This window comes from Silene latifolia, chromosome 9, assembly GCF_048544455.1.
Source record: "Silene latifolia isolate original U9 population chromosome 9, ASM4854445v1, whole genome shotgun sequence".
NCBI lineage: Eukaryota > Viridiplantae > Streptophyta > Magnoliopsida > Caryophyllales > Caryophyllaceae > Silene > Silene latifolia.
The window spans coordinates 113,499,975-113,516,202 of record NC_133534.1 but is presented as its reverse complement, the minus strand read 5'-3'; the positions used below and the strand labels follow the sequence as shown (position 1 = coordinate 113,516,202).

The following is a 16,228-nucleotide window of genomic DNA, read 5'->3' as shown; positions in this document are numbered from 1 at the left end:
TCCGCCTTGAGCCTCTCCCACCGTGATAAAGCATTGAAATGGAGGAGAGTTTGGTGGAGTCCTCCCTAAACCACCACTTGTAAATATACTAACTTACTTTTATGCACTTAACTTCATTACATTGTATTTTAATTCCTTCTTTTAAGCATAATTTTTGACATGAGAGCAAGTGAGGGAGGGTTACTAATCAAATTTGATGTGTGAAAGTTACGGAATTCAAGTGTGGGGAAGCTTTGCCTAGGCTAAGAGAGAGCGTATGTAACTCAATGAAGGAAGAGGAAGCCATAGAAGAGCTCAAAGGAGGATCCCCACGAGTTAGGCTCAACTCGTGGAAGTTGGAGCCAAGAAGACTCGAAGAAAAGTAAGCTGCAGCAAAATTCGGGCGTCTTGAAATCGGCTCGGGCGTCCCGAATGCTCAGGATACGCGGACCGCCTTGAGGACGCACGAACCCCCTCTGCGTCTACAAAAAAAAATTCTGAAGCAAGAAACGCCCGACTCCTTCATCGAACCGCGCGTCTCTCTCCCGTGTTACTCTTCTATTGACTACAAACCCTCCTTTCTTTTCCTCATTTCCACCACACATATTAGAAAACATCAACTTCTCTCTCTTCTAGTAAACCTAAATCTCCCTCACAAATACTCACAATCACCCAACCTCATCTCCAAACAAACAAATCAACTTCTCTAAACTTTAGCTCACCCAAATCTAGGGTTTGAGATATTCCACAAAGCAAAGAGATCCAACTTAAGGGATTTGATTTCACTCGTAAACAATCAAAATCAAAGTTCTTGACTCAAATCAAAATAAAAGTACAAAGAAGGTTCATGACAAAGGAGAAAAGAAGAACAAGGATAATTGGGAGTTCTTCTACCTCACATCTCAATACAAGATGAAGAGTATATCGATCCGAAATACTTAAGAGGGGGGGGGGGTGAATTGAGGATTAAAAACTTTAACCTACTTTTTCGATTGCACGTGTATAATTAATTATTTAAAGTTTATTGATTAAACTTTAACTAATCAATTAATTAACAAATTAAAACAATGCAAATAAACGAAAGAGAAAGAGAAACACACGGATTTTTGAAGTGGTTCAGTTTCACAAATCGAAACCTATGTCCACTATTCTCGATTAATAAATTTAGTACCTTTCTACGGATTAAAAATTTACTAACCCAACTCGTACAACTAACCCTAGTTGTAACTCAAATGAGTATCGCTAAGTACTCGAGTGACTAACTTACACTAATAAGAAAGCACTAATGATTCTTCTAAAAGTTCACGTTAATGAACGAGTAAGAAATCAATTAAGTACTATTATCTTATAACGATAACAAAAGAATGAATACACAAGGTTGTATGACACACGACCTTTTCAAAATAACAAAACGGTTTTTGCTTGTAAAACACGGTTTTTGCTTTTAAAATAAAATCAAATTATGCTCAAAGGTCCTGTTTTCAAATGCAGCAAAGAGTAGAGTATTTATAGCAAGGGAGGAATCAAAGCACATGGTTTCCGCGAAACCCTAGTGGCCGAGATAACTGATGTGACCAATATTTGAGCATATTTAGTCCCCGAATTAGCCTCATTCCTATGCTTTTTAGTGAATATTTGGGTCATTTACTATCTTTAGTCCTTTGTTTTGCATATTCTTTGAGGTTTTGTTTCCTTGGTAGGAGAGGAGTGCTAACCTTGCATTTTCATTGCAAAATATAGCTAAATTGATCGAATCTAATGACCAAGCATCAAAGTGAAGACAAGACTAGAAGGCCTTTGTAAATAATGTAGTAGATGGGCAATGATGAAGAAGATCCTTGCATCTCCGACAAGATCCCTGAGGATTGTTGGAAGAAGGAAAGAAGGAAAAAAGGAAAAAAGCTCCTGGACTGGAATCCGCTCGTCCCAGCATCGGGACGCTCGTCCAAGAGCCACAATCCGAGCGTCCCACCTGCCTGGCCGCTCGTCCACCGCCGGCACAATCCGCTCATCCTGACCTTTTGGACGCTCGGATTGTTCTCCAGTGCAGCCCGGCTTCTTCTTGTTCTACTCGGGATGCGCATATTTTCGAAAGACTGGGAAAAAGGAGACTCACATCTTTCTTCGAGAGGAGCATTTCCTCAATCTTTTCTTAAGGACATAATCGTCATTTAAGCCCTTAGTAACCCTAATTTGTGCACCTAATCCCCATTATAAATACCCCATTATACTAATTAGATTAGCGTGTTCTTCTTACCAATCTTTAGTGTAGTTTATATTTTTCTAATCTCTCTTTAATCTTCTAATCAACTTTTAATTATGCATTAATACAAATCTCATTTCCTTAATTTCTCTATTGTTCATCATTTATTTTGGGTAATTGAAGATTATTTGGGGTTTTTTTGGAGGATTGACAACCTTCCAATCATTCATCAAGTACTTCTATTATTCTTTTCTTATTATTTTGGAATCATCATTAGCTATAATTCTCTTAATCCCTTTTTAATTATTGTTAATCATCTTCATTTATTCATCATGTTTTGCTTTGTTAATATGATTGACAACCTTGTTAGCATGTTAAACTTGATAATGAGTGAGTAGTTTCCTTAACTAGGGTTAATGGGGAATTAGGGGAAACCAACATGGGGATTGATTGATGCTTAATCTAATATTCTTTCATAATTAATTTGTTTGCTTGTTGTGATTTCAACTTATGCACATGTTATGTTTGATGAAATGCGAGCCTATGAATCCTTGCATTTTTTACCCATCACTTATCTTTTCAATGAGACTTGTAAGACATAAACCAACTCGAGTCTCATTAGACCATGCATATTGTTGGATAGGGAGGATTAAGTAGACTTGTAGGTGTTGTACAATCTAATCGATTCGGCTCCGGGACCCAAACCTTCCTAGGGATTGTAAGATATACACCAACTCGATCCCATCACAACAATAATTGTTTGCATCTAGTTGAAAACATGTTTGTATGATCAAATCCCATGAATCCCCTATGAACCCATGACACCCTAGTGCTTTTAATCAATTGCTTACACCTCTTTTTAATCATCTTGCTTGTTTACTTTTATTGTTATTTAGTTTAGTGATCTTCTTACCTCAACCGAAATTGTGACACCCTTAGACACCACTACTTGCAATCGAAAATCCTACATCAATACCCGTCCCTTGGGATCCGACCTTTACTTACCTCTTTACTAATAGTAGAGTTGTTTGTGGAGATTAAAAATATTGTTTTGGTCTAGGTACTCCTAACGACAAGTAACCGAAATCTAAGCTAAGAAAGCGACCGACCAAAAATGGCGCCGTTGCCGGGGACGGTGTTAACTTGATTTGATTTTCTTTGATTGTTATTTGTTGTGTCTTTCTTTGCCTTGGGGATGTAAAATTCCTCAAGGTTTGTTCTAATTGTTTTCTAGTTGTTTGATATTTTACATGTATAGAAGATCACAAAGTAACTTGTTACCCATTGATCACGAAATTAAAAGGACTTTGACAACCAATAGAAGACTTGCTAGAAACACTTTGAGAGGTATTGGTGAGGTTGTAGATATTCATTCAAATACTATTGAGTTAATCAACCCTTTTTCAAGAGAAGGTGAGGAGAACCCAACACAAAATCAACCACAAAATCAACCCACAATGCCTAAGTTTTCATCACATTCCGTACCAACCGAGGAGAACCTACCCAATGGTACTCCCACACCACAACACTTGACTGGAAATTTCATTGCAAAATCCGCATTTATCCAATTAGTCGAAAGAAGCCAATTTGGGGGGATGCCTAGTGAAGACCCTAATTCTCACATGGAGACTTTTTGTGACTATTGTGATGCGATTTCACAAACCGGAGTGACTCAAGACCAAATTCGATGGGTTTTATTTCCTTTGTCTCTAATTGGTACCGCGAAACAATGGTTAAAGAACCTTGATAAGGCTACTCTTGGAATTGACTCTTGGAAGAAGTTGGCTCTAGCTTTCTACAAAAAGTTCTACCCTCCGGAAAAGACTAACATGCTAAGAGCCTAAATCACGGGTTTTAAGCAAAGGGACGAAGAATCATTGTATGAAGCTTGGGAGCGATTCAATGGAACTTGTCGCTCATGTCCTCATCATGGACTTAACGAGTGGTTCTTGGTACAACCATTTTGGAATGGTCTTTATGAAGACTCCCGAAACATTCTCAACATGGGATCAAATGGTATGTTCACCGAAGTTGACGATAATCAAACTTGGAACAAGATTGAGGAAATGGCGGTCCATAATTCACAATATAGTAGACCTCGCAAGGCTACTAGGGGAGGAAAGCATGAAGTGGACTTTATTACTCAATTGGGAGCTCAACTTAGTGCTCATATTGATACCATCAACTTGAAGTTTGAAAAGGCTATGGCTAAGCTTGAAGAAGCCTCAAAATCACCAAAGCAACATGATAATGCCATGTTAGAATCTTCATCAATTCCAAATGGAGTATGTGATAATTGTGGAACTTTGGGACATGACTAAAGTGAATGTAGGGGAACAAGTGATCAAGTGAATGCTTTTAAAGCATACAAAAGTGGTACCCCTTATTCCAACTATTACAATGAAAACACCAAATTCCATCGAAATCTCTCATACAAAATCCAAAATGTTCAAAACCCTCAACCAACATACACCCCACCTCCAATGAGAAACCAAAATCAAAGACCCTTTTACAACCAAAACCAAGGTTACCAAAATCAACCTTCATACAATCAACAAAATGACCAAGGTTTTGATGTTCAAAAAGCGGTAATCCAAATGCAAAAGAATCAACAAGAATTTTTCACTCAAATGCAAAAAGATAGCCAAGCAAAAGACATCACCATCAACAACATCCTAGCCCACACAAAAATGTTGGAAACTCAAATGACCCAACTAGCATCTTCAAACTCTCAAAGATAAAAGAGACAATTACCACCTCAAAGTAATCCCCCAAGACATGAAACGGTTAGTGCCATCCACTTGAGGAGTGGTACAAGATATGAAGGGCCAAAGAAGCAAGTTGAGGATGAAGTTGTAGAGGCTAGTGACAAGGAAAGAGTTGTGCAGAACTCTAGGGAAGAAGAACCCCACCAATCAAGAAGTTTCAAAGAAGAATGAAGAAAAGGCCAAAGAGAAGGAGCCCATTGTGATTCGACTTCCGTTCCCGAGTCGTCAAGCTAAGCCTAAGTTTGATGACCAACTTGTAAAATTCATGGAAATTGTAAAGAATTTAGAAGTCTCGATTCCTTTCACGGAATTGATCAATCACGTTCCGGCCTATGCAAAATACATGAAGGACATCCTTACAAAGAAGAAATCAATCCGGAAGCTTGAGACTATTGCCTTCACTAAGGTGAGTAGTGCCATCCTTCAAGGGAGTTCACCTCCAAAGCTCAAGGATCCGGGAAGCTTCTCCATTCCATACACTATTGGTGACACTACAATCAACAAAGCTTTATGTGACCTTGGGGCAAGTGTTAGTGGCATGCCATATTCGGTTAGCAAGAGGCTAGGAATAGGAGAACTCAAATGCACCAACATCATGCTTCAAATGACGGATAGATCGACAAAGACACCTTTAGGGGTATGAGAAGATGTTCCCGTGAGAATTGGAAAATTCTTCATCCTGGTGGATTTCGTTATTGTTGACATGGAAGAAGACTCCAACATTCTTATTATCTTAGGAAGACCTTTCTTTCACACCGCGGGAGCGGTGATCGATGTGAAGCATGGAGAGATCATCCTCGAAGTGGGAGATGAAACCATCACTTTCAATCTTAATAAGACTATGAGAGCTCCCCGATTGCATGAGCCATGTTTTATGGTTGATCACTATAGCCGGAAAGATGATAGGAAGAAGTTGGAATTTCAATGGAGAAAGAAAGTGGATGATGCCCCATCAAAAGAGCAAGGAAATTGCAACAATGAGAGCTTGAAAAGCTCACCCATGACAAGTGAAGAAGAAGGCCTCATTGGCCAAGACAAGAAAGAAGGAGAGTTATCTTTATCAACTCAAGACTTTTTTAGTGAGCAAGTAGACGAAGTATGCGGTCTTTGGGATGATGAGTTTGAAGGGATATTCAATCCCTATATTGGTAATGCTATGACCCAAGGCCATCATGGAGAACAACAAGTGCAAAGATCTATTGAGGATCTTTATCATGATAATGAGCAAGCTTTCGACTACTTCTTCAAGGTGTTGAGTAACATCAACAACACCTTAAACATGCCCTCTTGACATCTCACATTGGATGAGAGTTTGGTAGAGTCCTCCCTAAACCACCATTTGTAAATATTCTAACTCCCTAACTTGCATTTCAATTATTCTATTGCATTTTTGTCATTTTTGGATTTATATTTTTGTGCCTTGATCAAGATATTCATGTGTAGTGCTTTGACTTAGTGTGGGGATAGCAATTGCCTAGGCTATTCATGCCTTTGTAGTGCCTCTACAATGAAGAACACAAGAATTGAAGAATGAAATGACACGAGTTACGAAGCACCCACGGATGGACCTGAATCCGTGTGGTCAAGGAAGAATCAAGCGGCTTTGATATAATCCGCTCGTCCTGAAGAAACCCGAGCGTCCAAGCCATCAGACGCTCGTCTAGTGAAGCTGTAGAAATTAAAATTTGGGTCTGATTGTTAATCCGAGCGTCCCAGCCAGAAAGACGCTCGTCTCAGTCTGGACGGTCGTCCATCAAGAAAGACGCTCGTCTTTTTGCTGCCAAATTCTGGGATTCTTCCCTGGAAAGGAATCCGAGCGTCCTAAGCAAAAGACACTCGTCTCAGCTCAAGGAATCCAATCGTCTTTCCTGCGGTCCGCTCGTCCTGTGGTTTTTTTTTTCTGAACCCATTTTCTGAAGAATCCGAGCATCCCGACCCCTGGTCCGCTCGTCTCCCTCTGCAAATTCAAAACTAACGGTTCTTTTTAAACCCTCCTTTCCCATTCATTTTCATTCTTTCAAAACACAAACACTACCCAAACCCCAAAACCCTCATCCTCTCTATCAACAAAAACAAATTTCCTCAACAAAAATTCAACCAAATCAAATCCAAACTTCCTCACAACAAAAATTAATCACTCCTTTTGCAACAACAAGTGATTCAAACACCAAAATATTCAAGTTTTGAGTCGATTTTTAGGATACAAAGCAACATTCATTCATCCTAAATCGATTTGGGCATTACTAGAAATCGAAGATTTCAATCTGTCATTGGTGAAATTAAGCAAAGGAGAATGGCAAGAACAAAAGGTGGAAACAAGGCACCCCAAAAGAAGACACTTTACAAAAGGCAATTAGCTCTTCAAGCAAAACAAGTATCAAAGTCTTTGGTAATCCATGAGGCAAGGTCGGAGATTCAAGAACAAAATCCCCCTATGGAAGCTACTACTTCTTCAACTCTGGTCATTGAACAATTATCCGATTATCCGGAGGTAATTTTCACTTCCGACTCCCAAAGGGAGAAATTCATTTCCTTTGCTAAGAAAACCATCATGCCTACTAAGTTTATTTGTGAAGATACATTGTCAAAGTTTGGTGTTCTTGAACAAACTAAGACCTTTTTCGAGTCTATGGGGTTGAGTAAATTGTTTACAATGCAAGAATTGACATACTCCTCCCTCACCTTAGAGTTTTTGAGCTCTTTGAAAGTCACAAAGGTGGAGACCCAAACCATTATTGAGTTTCGTCTTGAAAATCTTGATAGATGCTTATCTTATGACGAATTGGGTAAGATATTTGGCCTTAGTGATAGTGCAAAATTTACAAAGATGCCTACCAAGTATGACCCCGCTCCTCCTTGGATGGCAATTTTCGGAAGGAAATTCACACGTTTTCATGATTGTCGTGCTCTCTTAGTCCACCATCCGGGCATTAGAGTATGGCATAAGGTCATTGGGAATATTTTGATAGCTAGAAATGGCACAAACCATCTTACCAAACTCGATTTTATCTTTCTTGAGTCGGCTTTGAACATTGGGAGAGAATTTTCCAAGCCATACAATGCTTTACGACTTTTGGTTGATCTATGGCTTAATGTTGATTATGGCAAAGAAGGCACGGCCTTTATTGTCAATGGAGGACTAGTTACCTATTTGGCTAAGCATTATAACCGGGATTTCAACAAGAACAACACTTATGCACCGGTAAAAGGTGGCCATCTTATCGATTTGCCCACCATGATTCTAAAGTTTACGTGGGTCAAGAACGATACTCTTGACAACAAGTTTGGGTGGTTGACAAATGAAGCTAGATCCTTCACTTTGCCTAGCAAAATTTGCCGATTGAATGTTCATCGACCGAACTACCTTCTCCCACTCTCCGAAGAGACCGAGTACATCATTCAACACCAAGGGGACGAAATTGCCGAGCCCTCCTCCTCCATTATCACCCCACCTTACCCATTTGAGTAACACGAGTTCAACCCCAAAGATGCCAAGGCGAGAAATGATTACTTGACTCTACTCATGAGGGAAATGCATAAACAAGCTTACAATGATAGAGTTGATGCTTACAAGGACCAATATCCGCCCCTCCTACATCTAGCTAGGCAAGGACTTCTTGATCCATCTTGTCCTTTGCCTAGTTGGGCGGATAGTGAAGTATTCTTTCCTAGCACTTCTAGTGGTGGTAGACCGGGTGGAGAGGAAATGGTTGTTGATGAGAGTGGTGACCAAGAAGGAGAAGAAGAAGAAGTTCAAGAAGAAGAAGAAAGTGAGGAAGAACAAGAAAGTGAAAGTGAGAGTGGACATGATTCCACATCTATGGAGGTTGATGATGCCTCAAGTGAGGAAGAAGATGATAATGATGATACGATGGGTGAGGACTAGCAAACTTTCGGAGGTCCTACATTCTTACACCTCCCTTATGGTTTGTCTACTTCTCCTGCTTTTCTTTTATCTTGATCATTATAAGGAGTCCTAGCAACATTGGAGGACTAGCACCTTGGCATCATTAAGGTGTTCATTTTTATTGTTCCCGACTTGAAAAATCCAAAATGACAATTTTTAGTTTCATGCATTGCATTCTATGTGCATGAACTCCCCCGAAATTCTTGACATTAGAAATAATGTCTATTTTGGTTTGGGGAAGTCCATGCATATGCATTGGGAGCTAATCTAAATTATGCTCTCTGCCTTAACAAAAGCATATGCATCATGTAGTGTAGTTTAATATAGTTTGCATTTAGTTTAAAAATCATGCATATTCATTGCATAATTTCCTATCGTATTGCCCATTGAGGACAATGCCCATACTAGTGTGGGGATGGGAAATTCTAACTTGAATTTTATACAAAATCCAAAAAAAATCAAAAAAATTTCGAAAAAACCAAAAAAAATTGAAAAATTGAAAATTCAAAAACAAGTTCATTTCCCTTTGTAGTATAGTCTTGTATATATATTGTTTTGTATATATTGTGTTTGTTCATCCTTGTTCACATTGATCGACTACGCCATATCTGAGACATGAGGATATTCAAGACCGCATGGTATGATCTTTTCAATCTCCTTTTTCCTCTTTATGTTAATGACTATGTGGCTTTATTTTGATTGATGCGGTATAAACAATGTGAATCTAGGACTTGCATTTAGATTATTTAGCATATTAGTTGGTAGAAGCATATGCATTAGGATGTATAAATGTTAGTTGCATCATGGCATGTAGTTTGCATGTTAGAAAAATTTTGCAAAACCGTCTATTTGGGAAGCTTGACAAGTGTACATAGGCCTTAGTAGATGCTTTTTCTTCTTAAGACTTTGCTTGTTAGAATACTTGTGAAACACCCTAGGATGTGTCATGCTAGTATCCTTTGACCCATGGATTAAGGCCTAGTCAAGAGTACCTTGTGGTGTGATAACTCCTTGGCTACCGTTTATTCCAAGGTGACCCTTGAAACCATGCAACCATCCATCATCCATATTCTACCACATTTTGTCATCAAAGGGAATGGGCACAAAAAAAAATTGTTCAAATTTGAGTTCAAGAAATGAAATGAAAATTGAAAAAAAAAGTTTGCACAAATTGCATCAAATGAAAAAAGCATTAAAAATAGACTCCTAATGCTTCAAATATAAGCACCCTCGTTACTATTTGGGGTGACTTTGAAAACGTTCAAAAGAAAATGCAAAAGTTGAAAGTTGTCAAGTATTGAAATGCCAAACATCAAAAGAAATGGCAAAAAGAAAGTGTTCTCAAATGTTATATGCCACAAGAAATTGGGGGGAAAAACAACAACAAAAGCAAACTCTCAAATGAACCTCAAATCCTATTGATCCGTTTATCCATCATATCCATTTTTGTGCATGGTAGAGAGGGGACGACCCTTCTTCTTGTCTAGGCAAGAGGGGGAATTCCGCGATCCTCCAGTATTTCTAACACCTAGGGAGTCTACTCTTGAGAAAAACATTTAACAATTGAGGACAAAGGTACCCTAGCTTGACACAATTTGGAGGTGATTTATTGGTATCCTTCTAGGCTTAGTAGTTTGAAGAAACTATATCTATGAAGGATTGTGTACCCTTGATTCGCTTCCCCTTTAGATAATTTCCGCCACTTAGATGAGGAAAGTGGCTATTCCTTTTGTAGATGCATCCATTACTTGATTTTGTGTGCTTTAATGATTGGATGTGTCGCCATTTTGGCAAGACCCACCTTGCCTTGCAAGAAGGCATCCTACCTCATGGCTGTCTTACTGTGAGTTGAAGGGGCAGAGTGAGACTCGCTAATTGTCACATATCGGCTATATTAGTAGGTTAGTTTAAAAAAGGGTCCTAGTTTTGTCACCTCTTTACTTGGGACGAGCAAAGGTTCGGTTTGGGGATATTTGATGTGACCAATATTTGAGCATATTTACTCCCCGAATTAGCCTCGTTCCTATGCTTTTTAGTGCATATTTGGGTCATTTACTATCTTTAGTCCTTTGTTTTGCATATTCTTTGAGGTTTTGTTTCCTTGATAGGAGAGGAGTGCAAACCTTGCATTTTCATGGCAAAATAGAGCTAAATGGATCGAATCTAATGACGAAGCATCAAAGTGAAGACAAGACTAGAAGTCCTTTGTTAATAATGTAGTAGATGGGCAATGATGAAGAAGATCCTTGCTTCTCCGACAAGATCCCTGAGGATTGTTGGAAGAAGGAAAGAAGGAAAAAAGCTCCTGGACTGGTATCCGCTCGTCCCAGCATCGGGACGCTCGTCCAAGAGCCACAATCTGAGTGTTCCACCTGCCTGGCCGCTCGTCCACCCCCTGTCCAATCCGCTCGTCCCGACCTTTTGGACGCTCGAATTGTTCTCCAGTGCTGCCCGACTTCTTCTTGTTCTACTCGGGATGCGCATATTTTCGAAAGACTAGCAAAAAGAAGACTCACAACTTTCTTCGAGAGTAGCATTTCCTCAATCTTTTCTTAAGGACTTAATCATTATTCAAGCCCTTAGTAACCCTAATTTGTGCACCTAATCCCCATTATAAATACTCCATTATACTAATTAGATTAGCATGTTCTTCTTATCCATTATTAGTGTAGTTTATATTATTCTAATCTCTCTTTAATCTTGTAATCAACTTTTAATCAAGTATTAATACAAATCTCATTTCCTTAATTTCTCTATTGTTCATCCTTTATTTTGGGTAATTGAAGATTATTTGGGTTTATTTGGATGATTGACAACCTTCCAATCATTCATCAAGTACTTCTATTATTCTTTGCTTATTATTTTTGAATCATCATTAGGTATAATTCTCTTAATCCCTTTTTAATTATTGTTAATCATCTTTACTTATTCATCATGTTTTGCTTTGTTGATATGATTGACAACCTTGTTAACATGTTAAACTTGATAATGAGTGAGTAGTTTCCTTTACTAGGGTTAATGGGGAATTAGGGGAAACCAACATGGGGATTAATTCATGCTTAATCTAATATGCTTTCATAATTAATTTGCTTGCTTGTTGTAATTTCAAATTATGCACAAGTTATGTTTGATGAAATGCGAGCCTATGAATCCTTGCATTTTTTACCCATCACTTATCTTTTCAATGAGACTTGTAAGACATAAACCAACTCGAGGCTCATTAGACCATGCATATTGTTGGATAGGGAGGATTAAGTCGACTTGTAGGTGTTGTACAATCTAATCGATTCGGCTCCGAGACCTAAACCTTCCTAGGGATTGTAATTTATACACCAACTTGATCCCATCACAACAATAATGGCTTGCATCTAGTTGAAAACATGTTTGTATGATCAAATCCCATGAATCCCCTATGAACCCATGACACCCTAGTGCTTTTAATCAATTGCTTGCACCTCTTTTTAATCATCTTGCTTGTTTACTTTTATTGTTATTTAGTTTAGTGATCTTATCTCAACCCAAATTGTGACGCCCTTAGACACCACTACTTGCAATCAAAAATCCTATATCAATACCCGTCCCTTGGGATCCGACCTTTACTTACCTCTTTACTAATAGTAGAGTTGTTTGTGAAGATTATAAATATTGTTTTGGTCTAGGTACTCCTAACGACAAGTAACCGAAATCTAAGCTAAGAAAGCGACCGACCAATAACAGATATGTAAACAAATCATATCTTTGTTATTTCTTTCCTTAAAACACTAAGAGATAATAGAGAATATTTAAAATATAATTTATAAATTATTCTCCTATTATCTTTTCCTTAAATCTTAAGATATGATAAGATTTTCCATAACTAAAATATTCTTATCATAATAAAGCATATCAAGCTAAATATAAAAGATATGTTAAGATAATTCTAGAGAATAAAATCTTAACAATAAATAACTTTTATACTTAAGTTACACGAAACCAACACGGCTCATATGCCTTGTTTTTCATGAAAACCCTAGCTTGATATTAGGTTAGATTTAGGGTTCAAGAGTATGCAATATTAGAAACCCTAATTAGTAATATGACTCAACTTATAAGTTGATCCAATATAATTACTAATTATGAGATTAAAAATAAAACCACACTTAATAGGAATATGAGCTTCCTCATTAAATAAATACTTTTTGCTAAACATTTAAAAAGAGACAAAAACATTTTTTAAAAACAATTTGAAAACTTCTTAAGTCGCGCGTCATATAAGCTCAGCATCTAAATGTTATAGTCGAAGAGCTATAACATTGAGCTCTTACATAAGCAATGTTATAGCTGTGAAGCTATAACTTTACTGACATAAAAAATCTATTCTTATGTTACCATTACAAGATAATCACCTACATTATTCTAATCTTCGTAGGAGATCTTTGAGTGTAGGCTTCTTCATTATTCAAGCTTGATTAATCTTTGAATGATCTTCATCTTCTCATGAGTGCTTGAATAATACTTTAATAGCTTGTAATATCTTGATCCTTGATTGAGGGCTTGATCATAATATGTTCTTATATACTTCCATCACAAGGGCTTGATCATAATATGTTCTTATATACTTCCATCACAATTCTTTAATGCTTGCGATTAGTAAGTCCAATCTAAAAGAGTAAACGAACAATTACGCGCAACGAGTATATAAAATATCATGTACTCTTGACATCATCAAAACATAAACATATATATCTATATGATTCAAAAAATTCCCCCTTTTTGATGATGGCGAGTCTCCTAAAATTGTGACTAAGTATATAGTTCCCCCTCAATATAGTACCGCCATCTTTATAGATAAAGATCAACGCAAGATCAAACGATTATATACAAGACCAAAACTTTAAGGACTTTAAGAGACAATTGGTCTTGACATGGAGCAAGCTTAGGCAAATGCTTACCATGGACGTTCTTTCCCCCTCTTGACATCATCAAAAAGATAAGAACAAACATAAAATAATTGGTGACGCACACTTGTCGAGGACAAGTGGGAGATTGTTGGGAAATGTGTCCTCAACAATAGTGCGATCACGTGATTTAAATATCATTATTAAATCTCATTTTAAGAATACAATTGGGAAGTAATATTGTTCTCACAACTGGTCAACATATATCGGTAATGATTGGGTGACTAGAGTTTGACATTACTTGTCGTGTGACGGTGGTGATCGATTGACCCCTAGGTCATACCTAAAGGGCAATACTCTTAATTGATCATTTAATTAATCGTATAATGTTACGAGTTAATTAAATTACTTGAAAAATTGATGGACGATTTTGGAAGTAAAATTTACGTATCAAATTGAAATGTGATTAAATGAGATACGGTCTGAGTAATCGAATTGTATCATTACTCGGATGAAATTATTGTTTAAAGAAACGATTGGATTTGAATGAATCATTATAAATGCGATTTATAAGTTGGTAAAATTTTGGCACAAGTAATTATGAAATTACTGAGTCGATTTTTGTATGTGACGTATTTTTATTAATACGTTGATTTTTAATATGTTAAAAATACATAACATATTTATGTCACATATGACATGTGACATATTGACAATTGACAAAATAATATGGAATCCATATTACACAAATGTGCCGAAAATTTGGAGGAGGATTAGGATTAATATTGTGTTTACAATTAGTGGTAAACATAATGATTATATTAGGAGAGTAGGCATGCAACCCTATTTACCTTGTGAAGGCAAACTAATGCATGCATTGGGTCTTTCTCTTCCCCTCTCCTCTCCTCTTACACGGTTGAAAAAGAAAAGGGCAAAGTGTTTTTGTCTTTTATTTTTTAACATACACTACATGCTAGAGTGTATTATTCATTCATGCAATTACACTTCCAAAAAGTATTAAGTTTTAGAAAGATAAAATCCTCTAAAAATCTCTCTCTCTCAACCGGTTTTTGAGAGCTCAAAACCAAATATTTTTGGTTCAATTTTTCTACAAAATTAATATCACACTAGTATTTGTAATATTAATTTGATTAAGAGGAAGCCTTGGGTATAATACATAGGGAGAGATCTTACACTTAGATCTTTGTTCTTCCATTGGAAAAGCTCAAGAACAAGAAGAGAAAGGAGATCTCTCTTGTGCCCAAATAGCCGAAATATTGAATGTAAGGACATGATTTCTCCTCTATTCATTTCATTGTTTGCATGCATAAGATCCGTTTTAATTTATGACAAATTAATTTAACATATATGAGTATGTTATAGATGTATATAGATCTACATTTCCTTCAATCGGTATCATGAGCCACGGTTGTTTGCATGCAAATTGGTTAAAAGTTTTTCCGAGTTATATGAATAACAAAATAAAACTTGTAAAATTTGTGTTATTATGATATATCACGAAATAATTACATGCATGTTAATATTTCTGGTCCTAAAGTGTTTTAGGATTTTTTGGTTAATTTTTCGGATTTTTATTGTTCATATTTAATAATAATGACATTTAAATGTGATTTTATGAGTAAAAATGTCATTTTTGGTCGAAAATTAGCTATACTTCGAATTTTCACTTGGTTTTTGGATATGTTGTTACATATATTATTTTGAGATAACCTGTAAATTTTCATAATTTTTGCACTTGTTATGCTCGGAAAATGAATTTTTCATTATTAAATTCGGATTTAAGAGAAAAATAGGTTAATATGAGTTAAATTTCGAATCTGGTCATAGAAAATTTATATGTTGTCACATGCAATTTTACAAGATGTGTGTAAAATAATTGGCTATAAAGAAGTCTTTTAGCATGATTTATGAATTTTTGAAGAAAAATGGCATAAATAGTGACATTATTAATGAAAATTAATAAAATATAATCTATGACTTAGGAAAAACGTCTAATGTTGCATTTTATTATATTTTTCAGATCTAAAATTGAAAAGTTAATGAAAATAATTTTTCCATATTTTTTATGATTATTTTATTAAATATCGATAAACCGCAACATTGTTTTTCCGGAAAATTTTCGAAATTTTTAACCTAAGATTTTGAACATTATGAGAGTCATGGAATTTTTTCCAGAATGTTCATGAATTTAAATTTCAAATTTTGAATTTATTTGGAATTTTTGGATTTATTTGAAGTTTAATAGCTTAATTTTGTATTTTTAGCCCATTTATGAACAATTTGGTAAATAAAAGTTAATTATGGTCAAATTATTAGTGAAGACTATATTTTGAGTCCTAAGAGGTTAGGGTAATTAACTTATGCATAAATATGAGTTTATGCATTTTTTGTGATTATAAAATGTTGAAATCACGCGAATCCGTAAAAACCGAGTAATATACGATATTGGCTAATTAAAAGGCGATTTAGCATA

The 16,228-nt window shown here is 36.4% G+C and overlaps 1 non-coding gene across 1 annotated transcript; it reads right to left on the bottom strand.

Moving 5' to 3' along the window:
- Window positions 1–4,011: 4,011 nt before the first annotated feature.
- On the bottom strand, window positions 4,012–4,118 carry LOC141603328 (small nucleolar RNA R71). The gene has a single exon (XR_012525212.1). It is a non-coding gene; the product is annotated as a small nucleolar RNA R71 (small nucleolar RNA).
- Window positions 4,119–16,228: the final 12,110 nt, after the last annotated feature.